Below are 15632 nucleotides of genomic sequence, written 5' to 3'. Positions count from 1 at the left end.
CTTTGCATGTCTTACTGGCTTGAGATGTCAAAGGACGGGGCCTAAAACTGGTAGATAATAGTCACTTCAGCCTCTCTCAATCCAGTTGTGCTCTTTCATTTTTCATTCATTTTTGAGAGAGAGAGAGAGAGAGAGAGAGAGAGAGAGAGCGAGCACATGCACGTACAAGCGAGGTAGGGGCAGCGAGAGAGGGAGACACAGAATCAGAAGCAGGCTCCAGCTCTGACCAGTCAGCACAGAGCCTGACACGGGGCTCGAATCCATGAACCACAAGATCATGACCTGAGTGCAAGTCAGATGCTCAACCAACTAAACCACTCAAGTGCCCCAGTTGCGCTCCTCTGACGATTGCCGACTCTTGTTCTGATAGAAAGTTCACTTATATGGACTCAGCCTGCCAACTCTGACATGCTTGTGATGTAGGCAGCCGATAACGGCTCAGTTCTATAGCTGCCTCTGCCCCTTGTAGCTCGGTCTTCTGGTGGTCAGACATCCCTTACTCCACGATTCCAGCGCTGCACGTAATGACAGCAGCGCTTAATCCAATTAAGTGGAACTTAACTGAGTCCAGTGGAATGGAGACAATTTTTTACATAAAAAATTATGAAAGACATATTCTTATCATTAGAAGCTATTTTGTCTTCTTAATGAATTAAAACGTTCATTTTACAATTATTTTAAAGTCTGAAAGCTCATTTCATGTTGTCTTTAAATGTGGAAAATCCAATATTATCATGTAGGTTTTATGCTATTAGAGCTACAGTAGGCTAATTACCAGTTTTATCCAATTTAATTTGTCTTAGAAAAATAAAATAAAAACCCAGATTCACTTTTTCATTTACTGACTGAGTGCCTTTCCCAACCCATGTACAGCTTGGGTGACAGAAAGCCAAAGCCCTACTGGCCAAAAGGTGTGGCTGGCTGCACTGGCAGATCAGCTAGAAATTAAGGGAGTGACCTTCCCCAGAAGCAAGAGAACCACAGAAAGCATGAGCCCTAGAATCTGAATATACAGCTGACCCTTGAGCAATGCAGGTTAGGGGCACGAATGCGTGTGCAATCAAAAGTTCATGTGTAACTTTTGACTCCCCCAAAACTGAACTACTAAGAGCCTACTGTTGACCAGAGCCTTACTGATAACATAGTCAATTAACATGTATTTTGTATGCAATATGTATTATACACTATATTCTTACAATAAGAAAAGAAAAAAATATGTTCCCATATTCCAACATCTTTTAAAACAAATGTAAAAACTATGTAAGGCAACTTATTAATTCGTATATATTACGGATTTTTGGTGAAACTCTTACATCGACATTCTAAAATAAAATATGCATGATTTTTCATGGAAATCCATTTTTTCCCTATTAAGCTTTTCAACCCCAGTTTTTTTGAAAAAATTAAATGTAGGGTCTATCTAGATTAGCCTCCATGTTAAAGTGATCACAGATTTTTTGTGGCATTGATTTTGTAGCCTTTACATGGGAATAATCTTCTGGAACATTTATAAGATATGAAGATATTTAAAGGACACGATCAGGGGCAACTGGGTGGATCAGTCAGTTAAGCCTCTGACTCATGATTTCGGCTCAGGTCATGATCTCACAGTTCATGAGTTCAAGCCCTGTATTGGGCTCCATGCTGACAGCACAGAGCCTGCTTGGGGTTTTCTCTCCCTCTCTCTGCTCACCCTCCTCCTCAAAATAAGTAAATAAACTTTTTAAAAAGTTTAGAAAAATAAAGGACATGATCAATATATATAAAATGACTCAACATTTTGGAAACAAGGCTATCCAGGCTAGATAATGGAAAAATAAAAACAGGTGACACAATCCGCATGTATTTTTAGACTCTTTTATCTGCATATGATTTGTGAGCACAGGTCATAAATGAGATACAACTCAGAAACAGTGACAAGTACCAAGGATGATCACAGCTCTTCACTTTCTTAGACTCAGACTGCAATCATACTTGCCGGCTGCCCTGCATTTGAAATCTCACCACAATCAGCACAAGAATAGGCCAAGGATTTGATAATTACAAGTACTAAGGGGGGGGGGGGTGGGAAACGCACCAGATTTATCTTTAGAAACATTGCAAGGTTTGAAACTAATCACAATAATAGAAATTTGGCTGCCTTTTATGACTTCTTGGTTTGGGAAAGTGAAAGTACCAAATTAACCTATTATGCAGCAAGAGACTTGGGGACATTTACTGGTGTAAAAAGTTCTAACCACACCTCTTTGGCATTTTGAAAACAGAACCAAGGAATATTTTGTTACTGGAAATTTTCTCAAATATAGACACAGTGATATTCGCGCAGCTTCCTGGGCTGTAAGAGACAATGGAATGTACAGGAAGGATGTCATAACCATCTGATTGTAGGTTGGGTCAAACAGATAGAAGAAAACAAAAGCATAATAATAATAAATCCCACAATGAGCTTAACCATCCCTTTTGAGGAAAGTAAACACATCACCTTTTCTGTCCTCTGCAGAGAAAGACAGACGCCCATTCCCACCTCCCACATGGGGGTGTGATGTGGGTTCTATTAACTATGGAGCTTCTCCCAGGACACCCGGACCTCAATGCCTTTTAGAAATCTGCCATTTTGAGATGTCAAAGATTTCCTGACATATATTAAGTCCATCAGACATTCCTAGCAGAGGAATTCCAGGGTGGAGAAGGAGACCCATCACGTCTTACTAGATTTTAGTTTCTGTCTTTCAGAAACATTGGTGACATGTTCTCCGCTTGGAAATCACGGCGGCCAGTGATTTTCATAATCTAGTCTGAACATGGTGTAACACACACACCTTTTAAAGTCTGCCAAAGCCTGTGTTTTCTAAGAACACACTCTTGGGACATAGTCAGCCAAACTGACAAAACATCAGTAGTAATGCCACATAAAAACCGACTTCCCCAGAACATGAAAAGTAGCTTACAGATGTTTAACCTCTAGTATCTTCTCAGTTTAACACGTGTCTTTCTTAAACTTCTAAAAATCATTGCATTTTCAGGGTGTCTGGGTGGCTCAGTTGGTTAAAGCGTCTGACTTTGGTTCAGGGCATGATCTCACAGTTTGTGAGTTTGAGCCCCGTGTCGGACTCTGTGCTGACAGCTCAGAACCTGGAGTCTTCTTCAGATTCTGTGCTCCCCCTCTCTCTGCCTCTCCCATGCTCATGCTCTGTCTCTGTCTCTCAATAATAAAAAAATGTTAAAAATTTTTTTAAAAATTAAGAAAAAATAAAAATCATTTGGTATGAACATCAAAAAGCTGTATTCTAATCTTATTACTGGACACACCATTCTAGAATCATCTAAGCCTTAGTTTTGTTCATACATCCAATTAGACACGCTGAACAGTCTTGAAGGTCCATGCTTTCCTGTTCTGGTATTTTTCTGATTCTGTGAATGTGGAATGAGTGTTAGGACAGAAACATCAGGTCACTCATATCCTTAAAATAACTACTATTTGATTAGGAAACAAACATACAATGAAAAGTTTCGGAGGAGACACAAAACATTAAATAAACCAACGAGAACAGTAGAAGCTACTGTCAGTACAAGTTGACAAATTCCCACAAGGTTAGAGGTTATTCACACAAACAAACAGAAATGTCTGAGCCAAACCTGAGCTTTCTAGAAGCCTCTGCGGATGGCCTCTGGCCCTTTTGTGTTTTGCGTTCACTTCTACTTTGTTTTTTGTTCTCTTGGTCGTTTGTATTTGGAAGCAAGAATCAATGGGACTTGACCGCAGATTTATTTTTATAACATTTGCAATTGCTTAGAGTCAGGAAAGAGATTGGAGAAACGCATAATCTTGGGAGAGTTTGGGCCGGATTTGTGGTCGGGAGCCGCAGGGGAGCCTGGGGACAATAGGATTATTGACTGGTACTCCTGCTGCAGAGCTCAGCTCTGAAAACATTTCCTTGTTGTGACTGTAAAGTTGATAATTATTTGACCTGAGGTGCAGATCCAACTTTGTCATCTCTATAACTGAACAGTGTTCTTGCACACACACACCCTCCCCACCCAAGAGTGTCTGTCCCTGCCCAGGCATCGGGTATGTCAGAAGGAAGGTATGAGAGGCGTCCCACCTCCCCTTCTGGGCCTGGGATGCACGTTGACCCTGACTGCTCCAGGAGAGCCATTCTGGTGTGTCAGGGGACCCGTGACAAGATTATGATTGGTTGTACAAGGTCCTAAATTGAAAATATTTCCTGATGGCAATGAGAAAGAATGAAATCTGGCCATTTGTAGGAAAGTGGATGGACCTCGAGGGTGTCATGCTAAGCGAAATAAGTCAGGCGGAGAAGGACAGATACCATATGTTTGCACTCATAGGTCTAACAGGAGAACAGGAGAAACCTAATGAAGGACCAGGGGGAGGAGAAGAGGGAAAGAGAGTTGGGGAGAGAGAGGGAGGCAAACCATGAGAGACTCTTGAATCCTGAGAACAAGCTGAGGGCTGAAGGGGGAGGGGAGAGGGGAAGGGGGTGATGGGCTTGGAGGAGGGCACTTGTGGGGAAGAGCACTGGGTGTTGCATGGAAACCAATTTGACAATAAACTATTTAAAAAGAAAGAAAGAAAATATTTCCTGAACACATTTTTAAGACAAATTGTTTTCATTATGTTTACTTGGAGGTACTGAAACCAAAACTATAGACGGAGTTCATAAACTCTCTTAAAGAAGGCGTTCACTGAGGACAGTCCCCAAACACACAATAACCAAGTGAGCAGACTGCAGCAAAGGGGCAGCATCAACAACCTGGGCATTTGATGCTACACCTCCAGATGCCCAGTGACTCAGTACACAGACGAGGCCCAGCTGTGAGGGCTTCCCATCTGGAACCCAGTGGCTGAAGCTGACTTCCATTGACACCTACCTTCACTGCATGACAGGCCTTAGATTAGCTGCTTTGTATGCACTGTCACTTTGAAGCCCTCCAGCAATGCAGACACAATTATTATCATCATTTTACAGATGAGGAAACTGAGATTAGAAGCTAGTTAGCAGTTGCATACTAGTCCATTGGTAATTGAAGGAGGCTGATTATCAATCCCTCGTCCACTCCACTCTATAGCCACACCCCCACCCCCTGCAGCCTTTTACAAAGACGTGCAGTTCTTAACAACTGCTGAAATATATACTCTTCATTTCAGCAGGTGCCAGAGATCATTCTTAAACTGCTTTTGCTTGGATCAATGCATGGTGTGGCAAATACCCAAAATTCTCTTGTTGGGGGGATTTTTAAAAACTCTTGCCATTGTCTTTTAAACAAATAAGCATTAATAATTACATAGACTAGGGCATCTGGGTGGCTCAGTTGCTTAAGTGTCCAACTTCAGCTCAGGTCATGATCTCACAGTTCATGAGTTGGAGCCCCACAAGGGGCTCTGTGCTGACAGCTCAGAGCCCGGAGCTGCTTTGGATTCTGTGTCTCCCTCTCCCTCTCCCCTTCCCCTGATCGTGTTCTGTCTCTCTCTCTCTCTCTCTTAAGAATAAACAAACATTTAAAAAATTAAAAAGTTACATAGACTTCATTAAACTATCTCTTTTTAATAAGTGAGCTACTGCCATCATAGTTATGCCAATTGAATATTGCCTCATGTTTTCTCTAAAATTCTCCACAACTGGTATAATGCAAAAAAAACCGATATTGGTGTCATACCAATATTCACTGTCCTCAAACATTGCTCTAGCACCTTCATTTTTCTCTTAAGACAAATTGTTGGGGGTGGGGCAAGGAGGAGAGGGCGAACTACTGAGTACAAGAGTTATGCATCTTGGTCATAAAATTATGTTTGTTTTGAAACGGAGAGAGGGCTCTAGAGTAGAGTGCCACCTTGGCTGATTATATCTTTTTCTTGGCTCTGACTAAGCTAGACACAAGAAAATAGCTATGGCTATGTTCATGGTTTTAAATTTTCATAGGGCATTTCAGGAAGGCAGCGGTGCTGGTTTTGTGAACTGAGGTGGATCTGGTTATTTGTGAGCCAGATCTCATTCAGATCTGGTCTGATACGTTCCTGGAAAGCGATGCTGCCACCAAGGTTTCGGGTGGCCCCGTGGTCTTTGTCATGGTGCTATTCACCTGCCCACTTGGGAAAGTGGTAGGTGTCAGATGTCCAAAGCTGGGCACTCAGCACGACTCTGTCTACACTTCAGCTGCACCTGGGATTCAGAGATGCTCCGCCTGCTACACCGCAGGGCTGCACACTGCAGGGTGTGGACCGCAGGGCACCGCAGGGCTGCGTGGGCAAGGAGGCAAGACACACATTCATTTACTCTGATAACTTAGTGCTCAAACCAGAGGTTGGCGCCCGTCCGAGAGAAAGCCTAAATGACCTCCCTGCCGCCAAGCCTTTTTTCTATTTTGTGGTCTTTCCCAATCCACATGTGCTCCCGACTGGAAAGCAGGGTCCCCAGAGATGAGCGCCCTGGTGCCGGGAAGGCATGAGTCGTGGGAAAGGCCCACGTCACAAGCGCCAGCATCTTCTGGCTAAAGCCGTGTGATTTAGGGCTTATAAGCCATGGAAGATTCTTCTGAGCCGCCAGATACTCCCACATATAACGTATTCCCAGACCTTGTCTTGTCCACACCTGAGAGAGATGCAAGGAAACTAAGCATGGAGTAAAGAGAGTTCACTCATCCATTCTTTCTTTTTTATTTAGAGAGATTTTTTTAAATGTTTTATTTATTTTTGAGAGAGAGACAGCATGAGCAGGGGACGATCAGAGAGAGAGGGAGACACAGAATCTGAAGACAGGCTCCAGGCTCTGAGCTGTCAGCACAGAGCGTGATGCGGGGCTTGAACCCACGAACTGCAGGATCATGACCTGAGCTGAAGCCGGAGGCTCAACCAACTGAGCCACCCAGGTGCCCCTCATTCATCCATTCTTTCACTCATTCATTCAAAACACATCTAGGGCCTGCTCCTGGCTGTGAGGCACACTGTCGTGCACGGACAGGGCATCGAGGCCAGGCTCCGGTTTGCCGGAAGCTTCCAGGTGAGTATCAGGGATGCAGCATGTGAAAGAGAATACAAAGTGGAATGTGTTTAAATGCCATAGGAGACACACAGAAGCACAGAACAGAGATGAGTCCCAGCTGTGAGGAAAGGTGTTTTCCAGGAGGTGGCATTTTAGCCAGTTCTCAAAGGGCTGGTTGTATCTGGACACACAGAGATGCGCGGGAGCAAAGTGGGCAGCGCCAGCCAGGAGACATAGGTAGGCAGCGTAGGGAAAGCATGGCTGCGGGACTTGACAGCAAGGGACGTCTTCATAGCTCTAGACAGTTCCTGAAGCACTGGGTCACCCATTACTTTTGTTTTACACAAAATACGGACTTAAGTCTTAAGATTCGAATCATGTTTGTTTTCATGCAGCCTCAACCAAAGGAATTAAAGTGAATATCCTTTAAACGCTGTAAAACACTCCACCAAGTACGATATGAATACTTTTACTAGTGATTCGAAAGTGTCAGAAAGCAGAGTATAATCCCATCAATGGTATATACTGCTTTACCGACGCCACGGTCCCCCTGCCCGAGCTTGACGAAAATACCGTGAGCACACTGACCACACCTGGTTCTGACACTGCACGCCCATGGCCCTTGGTGATTAGTTTTTAGGAAGACGGAGACCTGACAAGAAGAAACTCACATGGACGCCCACCTCTGCAGGATGACTCTTAAAACAAGGGATCAGAAGCCCTCCACAGTGGTGGGAGCCCCCGAGGACTTGTGGCCTACTCAAGGACAGCTGGAGCCCAGTTCCCACCCCACAACCGTGTCATGCTGTCCTGAGGAGGCAGACTCGAGCTCTCGCTCCCTGGAATCCAGGCAAGGCCTGCGATTCTTCCGGAGCCAACGGAATGCAGCGGAAGTGATGCAGCGTGACTTCCTCGGAAGCCGTAAGCAGCACGAGCTGGACACACAAGGGGCTGCGAGCTGCTCCGTGGGAAGTCGGAGGCTGCCTGGCCGGCAGAAAGCCCAAGCTAAGCTGGCGAGGCCAAGTGTTGCTGTCCCAGCGGACATGGATGCTAACTGCCCGATGGTTCCTGCCCCGGGCCACTGGGTCATCTCAGCCTGGGAGCCTTCCTGTCTAAGGTCGTGCATCACGGAACAGGGATGAGCATCCCTGGGATGAAGTGTTGGACCTCTTCTGAACCCCTGACCCACAGAATCCGTGACCACAAGAAACTGGCCGTCGTAAGTCGCCAAGTTTTAGTGTCCTTTGTTACACAGCAGTATTAAGTGGAATCTCAAGTTGGTCTGTAACGGTTCATTTCTTTTAAAAAATATCTAACGTAAAATGACAAAATGCTAACATTTGTTTATTTTGGGTAGCGGTATGTGAATGTTTGTTAAGTCGTTCTTTGAAAAATTGTGTATTTTTTAATGGAAAAGTTTACATGAAACACACTTGTATTTCTAACATGACATGCAAATTGCCAAAATTTCCAGTAAATTTCTAAGTGTTGATGTTAAAAAATAAATAAATTCCGAAAGACTCACATGTAAGGCTATTTGCATTTTCTTTTGTTCTCTTAAGGATTCAATGATGGAGATGAAGCTACTTACAAAGTGGCCCATGAGAATTACAAGCACATGTCACTGCAATTGCTCTGCTAATGGTTCCATGAAGTAGTAAATTCTGATATTCATTCCCGTCACTTATATGAGTGGAAGTTTCGTAATAGCCTGGAAAATGTTAGCATGCTACAAAAGCATTATTTACCCGAGTTTTTGAAATGCTAATAGATTTTGGCCTCCTTGAAAAGGTTCCACAAGTAAACACAGGCAGTCAGGGATACTCTGTCAATATACTAAGTCAGGCACTGAGGTTTGGGCTGATTCCAGACAGAGTATTGCTGAAAAAATAAAGACCAATGAGAAAATGAAATCACCAATATAAAAATCTCCGAAGAGCATCTATGTTCCAAGCAGACACTTGGAAATAACAGCAATGGTGGAGATAATGGATTACATGACAGTTAATCTAAATTACTTCTACTCGATTCGGTATTTTCTGCAGACATGTCTCCAGATTTTGGATCACGGTTCCTGGAAGTGTGCGGGAACCAGGAGATGGGGGCTGGTCGGGCTACACCCATCTGTTTGGGTGTGCTGGCCTCAGCAGACACTGGGCTGAGCGGGCAGAGGTGGGACAGAGGTGGCTGGGGCACAGGACGAACAAGAGAGTGGAATGTGGACAGGTCGCTATGACAGCAGGGTCACTAACAGCACGACTCATACCCCTCCCTCAAGACAGGTGACACTTTTTGTGATAATGGGACCAGGGATGAGGCTTGTACGAACAGCAGCCCCAGGGCCGGGTAAGGGGCAGACTCTGGGTGATGGGGATAGAGAGCGCACAGTGGGTTAAGAGGACAGTGAAAATGTGGGGCCATTAGAGCGAGAGCCCTTTCAGGAAATGCCCTTCTGGGGTGGGGGAGGAATATGGATGCTCAGGTCTAGAGAGATTCGGGAATCAGGAGGGTGTCCTATAGATGAGATACACTTGAGCACCTTTAAAGGTGGATGGGCAAAAATGCCAGGGCAGGACCCCAGGAGAGAAGGGTGGCGGCGGCGGTGGTGGAAGAAGCGATCACTTCCCAAGGGGCACGGGGTGGGGGGACAGCCCTCCATGCGGAGGGGCGTCAGGAGGGTAGGCTGGGAGCTGACACAGGTAAGTTCCTGTAAGTGGCAGGACATTCAAGAAGTTTCTTGTTCCAAGTCTTGTATGTCTGGGAAGGGGAGAGGGAAGGGACTGGCTAGGAGGGAGGGTCAGGAGTGGGTGTGGAGGGGGACAGACGGTAGAGAAGGAGTTCCAGAGTGAGGGAGGCTGCCCGGTAGCACTGGAGGCCCAAGAACTGGCAAGGACACTGCTCCGCCATCCAGGCGGGCGTAGAGCAAGGGAGCAGAGCCCTGCAGGATGCAGGCTGCAGAACTGGACCTGAATCTAAATAGGATGAGAGGGAAGAGGAGAGGGGGTCAACAGCGGGCTCGGGGGCATTCGAGGGGAGGGAACAGAGACAGCAAGCTGGAAGAACACGAGGTAGGGGGCGCCCCTGCACCTAGGACATGCCTGGCACACCCGGGCCACTCCACAGACACTCCCTCCAGAACCACATTCCAGGGATGACAGGACTCCTGGTGTGGCTTTGGGGGGTGACTGGTGGGTGGGGAGCCGCGGACAGAGCACAGGGAGGTCCCATTACACTAGACAGTCTCCTCCAGGCACGTGAGATCCATGCCAGACTGACGTACCAGAACTTCATTTCATAGACAAAAGGGAGCCTCAGTGGCTCTGTAAATAGAACCATCCTGTGACCGATACGCTGGGTGTGAGGACCCACCGGGTGACACTGGGCTACAAGAGAAAAGGATTGAGAAAGGATGCACACCAATGAGTAGGAGCTGCATTGTTAAGAAGGATCAACATAGGAATCCTACTTGAAGAGTCATGTTTTCCACTCAAGTATAAGGTTAGCCAGTCACCATCCTCATGAAAATTCACGAGCTAAAGCCGACCTCCTTTTACACCAAGCGGTTCTCAAAGTGTGGTCCCAGGACCCACCGCATCATCAACACCTGGGAATGCAAATTCTCAGGCCCACCCTGCCCGACTAACTCAGAAACCCTGGTGGGGGGGCAGCGATCTAAATCCTCAGACGCCTTCCAGATGGTTCTAGACTTTGAGAGCCACTGCTCTGGAGATAGGTTGGTAGGGACACGTCATTGGTTTGGGTGAGGCTGACCTCAGAAGGAATCCAACTTACACTGGCCTGTCTTCATAGCCTCTATTCTGTCCTTTGGAAAACAGGAAAATAACAACTACTTCTGTCATAAGGCTAGTTTGATGCCAATATAATATATTCAAAGCACCCAGAACATAACTAGCTATTATGCTTTTATGGCGGAAGTAAAATTTAGTAATCACAACAACCCCACAGAGTACATGACCTCAAACACAAAAACAAATGGTTCATGAATCCCATAAGGGTATTTAATCACACAGTTAACAAAGATCACTAATATAAAACAATATAAACTGGGCAATGCAAGATGTAATATGGTCTCTAACACATGTAAACAGACTCTAAGCTATTAAAGTTAGGTCAGATTCAACCCATAATTCCCGCCAAGAGGAACAAAATTGCCTTTTTGATTACTCAGAGCAAGCAAGGCAATGATAGGTCCAGCTTTGTTTTCTGATCTTGCACTGGGTGAAGAAGAGACCCCTGGCCACCTATGACAGTTTCCAGACTGGGAACGCTTGATGCCAGATGCTCCTTATCCCCAGGCTATTTTCTCCGAACAGCCCCCTCTTTTCTGGGGGCTTTTATGTCAGCAGTTAAGTAACTGTGTTGGATAAGAAATTCTCAATAGTGTTCTTTCACTAGCTATAGGAGTTTCACAGCCTCTTGTTAGTGGGCCTTACTGAGAGCTTCTTCCTCTGCTGAAAACCCAGTGTTGTTTGTGTGCTCTAATATTTGCAGGTTTGCCTTGTTTCTCGGCAATCCTATTGAGTTGAACAAAACGACTGTGGTTGATTTGAGCGATCTATGTGCATTCTGTTTATATATTTTATTTTACTTTATTTTTTGTGAGAGAAGGAGAGAAAGCACAGGTAGGGGGCAGGGAGAGAGAGAGAATCCCAAGCAGGCTCCACACTTAGTGCAGAGCCCAGCAAGGGGCTTGATCCCAGGACCCTGAGATCATGACCTGAGCCAAGATCAAGAGCTGGACGCTCAACTGACTGAGCCACACAGGTGCCCCCCCTCCCCCACTCATCAATTTTAAGTGTAGCGTGACCACAGTGTTAACATGGCCTTACCTGTATTTTAGCACTGACTTTCGCCAGAGTAGCTCCATTAAGAAAAAAATGGAAGCAGCAGCAATGAAGAGATCTCTCCTTTCAAGGCCTCGGTGTAGGCAGTCCCTGCTTTACAACCAATAATTCCGCATGCCGAGGCTTTAAACATATGATTGAAACCATGCAAAATGTACACACTGATAGCCTGGCCCTTTGTTTTAGCTTACTACCGTATTCCCACATGGCCACTTTACTACATTGTAAACACAGATTTATCATCTCTGTCATATGATATCAACTAGGTACACTATGTTTACTTAACCATATTCCCTTCAATTACGCAACCAAGCTGTTCACATCTTTTCATTTTTTATCCATCTCGTGAATCACTTTTTCTGCTCACGGAGTGCTCAAGGTGCCCAACTGTGCCGGCTTGCCGAGGACTCTCCCAGATGCAGCGCCGAACATCCCACATCACAGAAAACCCCTCAGTAGCAGGAAAACTGGGACAGCTTTCCCCTCGTGGGCCCCACGTGCAAGGGGTAAAGAACATGGGGGCTGGAACGCAGAGCACAGTATCGTACGGAGAAAACGCCACAGGAAAAGTCGGGGAGATTCAAGGCAGCCCCCTGCAAGGAGGCAGGGGGCAAGGGCGTCTGATGGGAAGCTGGGCAAAACATGGTGGCAGGGGACATACCATATGCAGGTGTTGGGGAACAGAGGGGCAAAGATCCAGTGAGTAGTGTCCTACCAAGATTTCGGGACAGAGTCTGTGCAGGAGCTAATGGTCTATTGGTCCGAGTATCATACTGTCTCTGTGCCCCTCTCATCTTCTATCCCTCACTTGCCTCCTGACCTGGCCCTGTGGGAGCCCTGACCACCTGATGCAGGCCCCCTCTCCCCGGCTCCTGGCCCCCTGCCCATGCCCTGTGCCTCAACCTACGTCAGAGCCACCACGAGCCCTCTGCAGGGTAACCTGAAAGCATAAGCCAGTTAATGCCTGGGGAGGGAAACTATGACCATGGGGAGGCGGGAGCCAATGGATAAATTCTTCCCCTTTCCTCCCTCTCTGCTCTCTGTCCCTCGTCCTCCACCTGGTTCTTGGGGGAGCAGATTGCATGGGGGTGTAAAGGGTGTAATGGTGAGGCCGCTTGCTTCCTTCTCCCCTTCTTCACCCTCCTTGCCCCCACTTCTGTTCCCTGGCTGTGCTAAAGTGGGAAATAGCACATAGACAAACCTTTGCCTCAGGCTCTGCTTTCTGGGCAACTCAAATGAAGACGGCACCTCCTTGAAGAACCAAAAGACAATGAAAGAGGGCAAATCGAAAAGGAAGGTGATGACAGACCAGAGCATCTTGTTTCTGGAAGACCTGCAGAGGTACCCAGTCACTGGACTTCAAGAACCTAGTGCCCCCAAAGATTCTAAACAACATCTGCTACCTTTGTCTTCCCAAATAGGAAGATGATATGATCTTGAAAGACCAAAGTAACGTCTGAAATTGTACCTCTGAGAGTGCGGAAAAGCATAGAGAAACGGGATTAATTTAAAAGCAATATTGGGAATGGGCTCCTGGACTTGATTGGATGATTGCATTTTATGTTAGACTTTTGAGACAGAAGCTGGGAGACATCGTCCATGGGACGTGTCCAGGAAAGACCCGTTTATGATGCAGCGGTCTGCATCTGGGGCCACGGCATCTCCAGCCGGCCACCAAATCACCTGTCTCCGTCCTGCAGCAGTGCTGTCTCTGATCCCGATGGGTAGACAGCTCCGGGGACACCTCAGGCCAGCTGTCACAGGGGATAAAGACACATGCAGCATCCATACCCTTGAGACATATTCAGACTCTAAGGTGCAAATCTAGGCATAGATTTACTTGACCTGATGGTCCATGGTGTACTGAAATCTAACAAAAAGAAGCTGAATGAGCAATAGGAATGGCAAGTTCCCAACACTTTCCCAAGAAAATTTCCCAAATACACTCACATGCGGACCTGACATTTCAAACTAACACCGGTAGTTGTTTTGATAAAAATAGAGAATCTTAGATCTGGAAGACCTCCTGGGAAATATTTATCCTGTGTTTTTTCAAACATCATTTTAGAAGAACTCTAGCTCCCCTCTTAGAAAATAGAACAATCTTAAAAAAAAAAAGAAAACAGAACAATTTTAACACCAAAATAAAACTGATAAGAGTAAAGTTACTTTGTCGAAAGGGACGGGAATTGCAAAACCAAGGGCTGGCAAACACAGTTTGCAAGAATGCAGGCGAGACCCTGTCGATATTTCTAGGTTACAGGTTGATCCATTTAACAGGTCAAGGGCTGAGTGATTTCTAAGACATCTTACAAGGCCCCTTAGTGTCTTTGGCAGAAAAACCAATTTATTTCTTTTTTCCCCCTTGTCTCCTTTGAGCCTCAAGGGAAGAAGGCTGGGTTAATTATAATGTGTTCTAGTCACTGGTCACACAAGACCCTTACCTTATTTTATTTATTGGGTCTATTTTGTCGCTAGTCCCATTTCCATCACATCCCCACAAAGGAATTATCCTGATGTGTTAAGGTGTATCCTTTGGTCTTTGTATAGATTCTGTATTGTTTTGTGTGCACATCTCTTCCATGTTATGTAAGTGGTATTGTATCCCATACCTCCCTCTGCTTCCTACTTTTTATCTGCCCTATGCTTTATGGACCATCCATCATGCTATATGAACCTCTAACCCACAATTTCTGATGACTTCATGGGCTGTATCCACCACAGTTGACACTCCCTCTCTCCCGGATTGCCTCCAACTCTCTCCCTCTGCCCAGGTAATGCCGCAGAGAACACACCTGCCTCCTGAAGGATGGGTTTGAGAACTTCCTTTGGGACTTAACGCATAGGAGGGGAACCGCTGGATCACACTATGTGGACACCGACTGGCATCAGCAGTTCCAGACTGCGATGGAAAACAGCTGCCCACGCCCTCCAGCAGACACCCTGTGACCCACCCACCCTGGGCATCACTGGGCTTGTCATTTCTAACCAGCCTAATGAGCGTGAAGCACTATCATGTTTGCATTTTTGTTTCCGTGATCACGAATGAATCTGCATTGCTTCTTAGGCTTACTGGCCTTTTGGGTCTACTTTCATGAAAGCTGTCTCTATCCTTTGTCGGTTCTCCTACAAGACCTGTTGCTTTTTTTCTTATTGATTCATGGAAATCCCTTTTATATTCTAGAGACATCGACTAACCTCTGGTTGGTTCAGACATCAAAAATATCTCTTTGTGGCACCTGAGGGGCTCAGTGGGTGGAGTGTCTGAGTCTTGCTCTGGGCTTAGGTCAGATTCCAGGGTCTCTGATTCCCGCAGGTAGGCAGCTCCGGGGACATCTTAGGCCAGCGGTCACGCAGTATCTGTACACTCGAGACATATTTTGTCCCTAAAGTGCAAATCTATGCATCATGTCGGGCTCCGCGCTGGGCATGGGGCCTACTTGGGATTCTCTCTCTTTCTCCCTCTGTCCTTCTCCCTCGCTCGTCCTCACTCTCTCTCTCTTTCTCAAATTAAAAAAAAAAAATCTTTTCCAATGTTCCAGACACGGGACAAGTTACTTAATGTCTCTGGACCTTACTTTCCTTCCCTACAAAAGAGCAGCTGCGTCCCAGGGTGCATGAGGATTAAACGAGTTGATGTTTACTGCGTTTACCGGTAATCTAGTAAGGAAAAAGGTCCCAAGTGGGAATGTGCGTTAATAACTATAAGCGGATAGTTACATGTAGCATATTACAGCATGGCTTTGTGTCCCTATCAGGGATTAAG

The sequence above is a fragment of the Suricata suricatta genome, chromosome 7 (assembly GCF_006229205.1).
Source record: "Suricata suricatta isolate VVHF042 chromosome 7, meerkat_22Aug2017_6uvM2_HiC, whole genome shotgun sequence".
NCBI classification, from domain to species: Eukaryota; Metazoa; Chordata; class Mammalia; order Carnivora; family Herpestidae; genus Suricata; species Suricata suricatta.
This window is presented reverse-complemented; position numbering follows the sequence as displayed.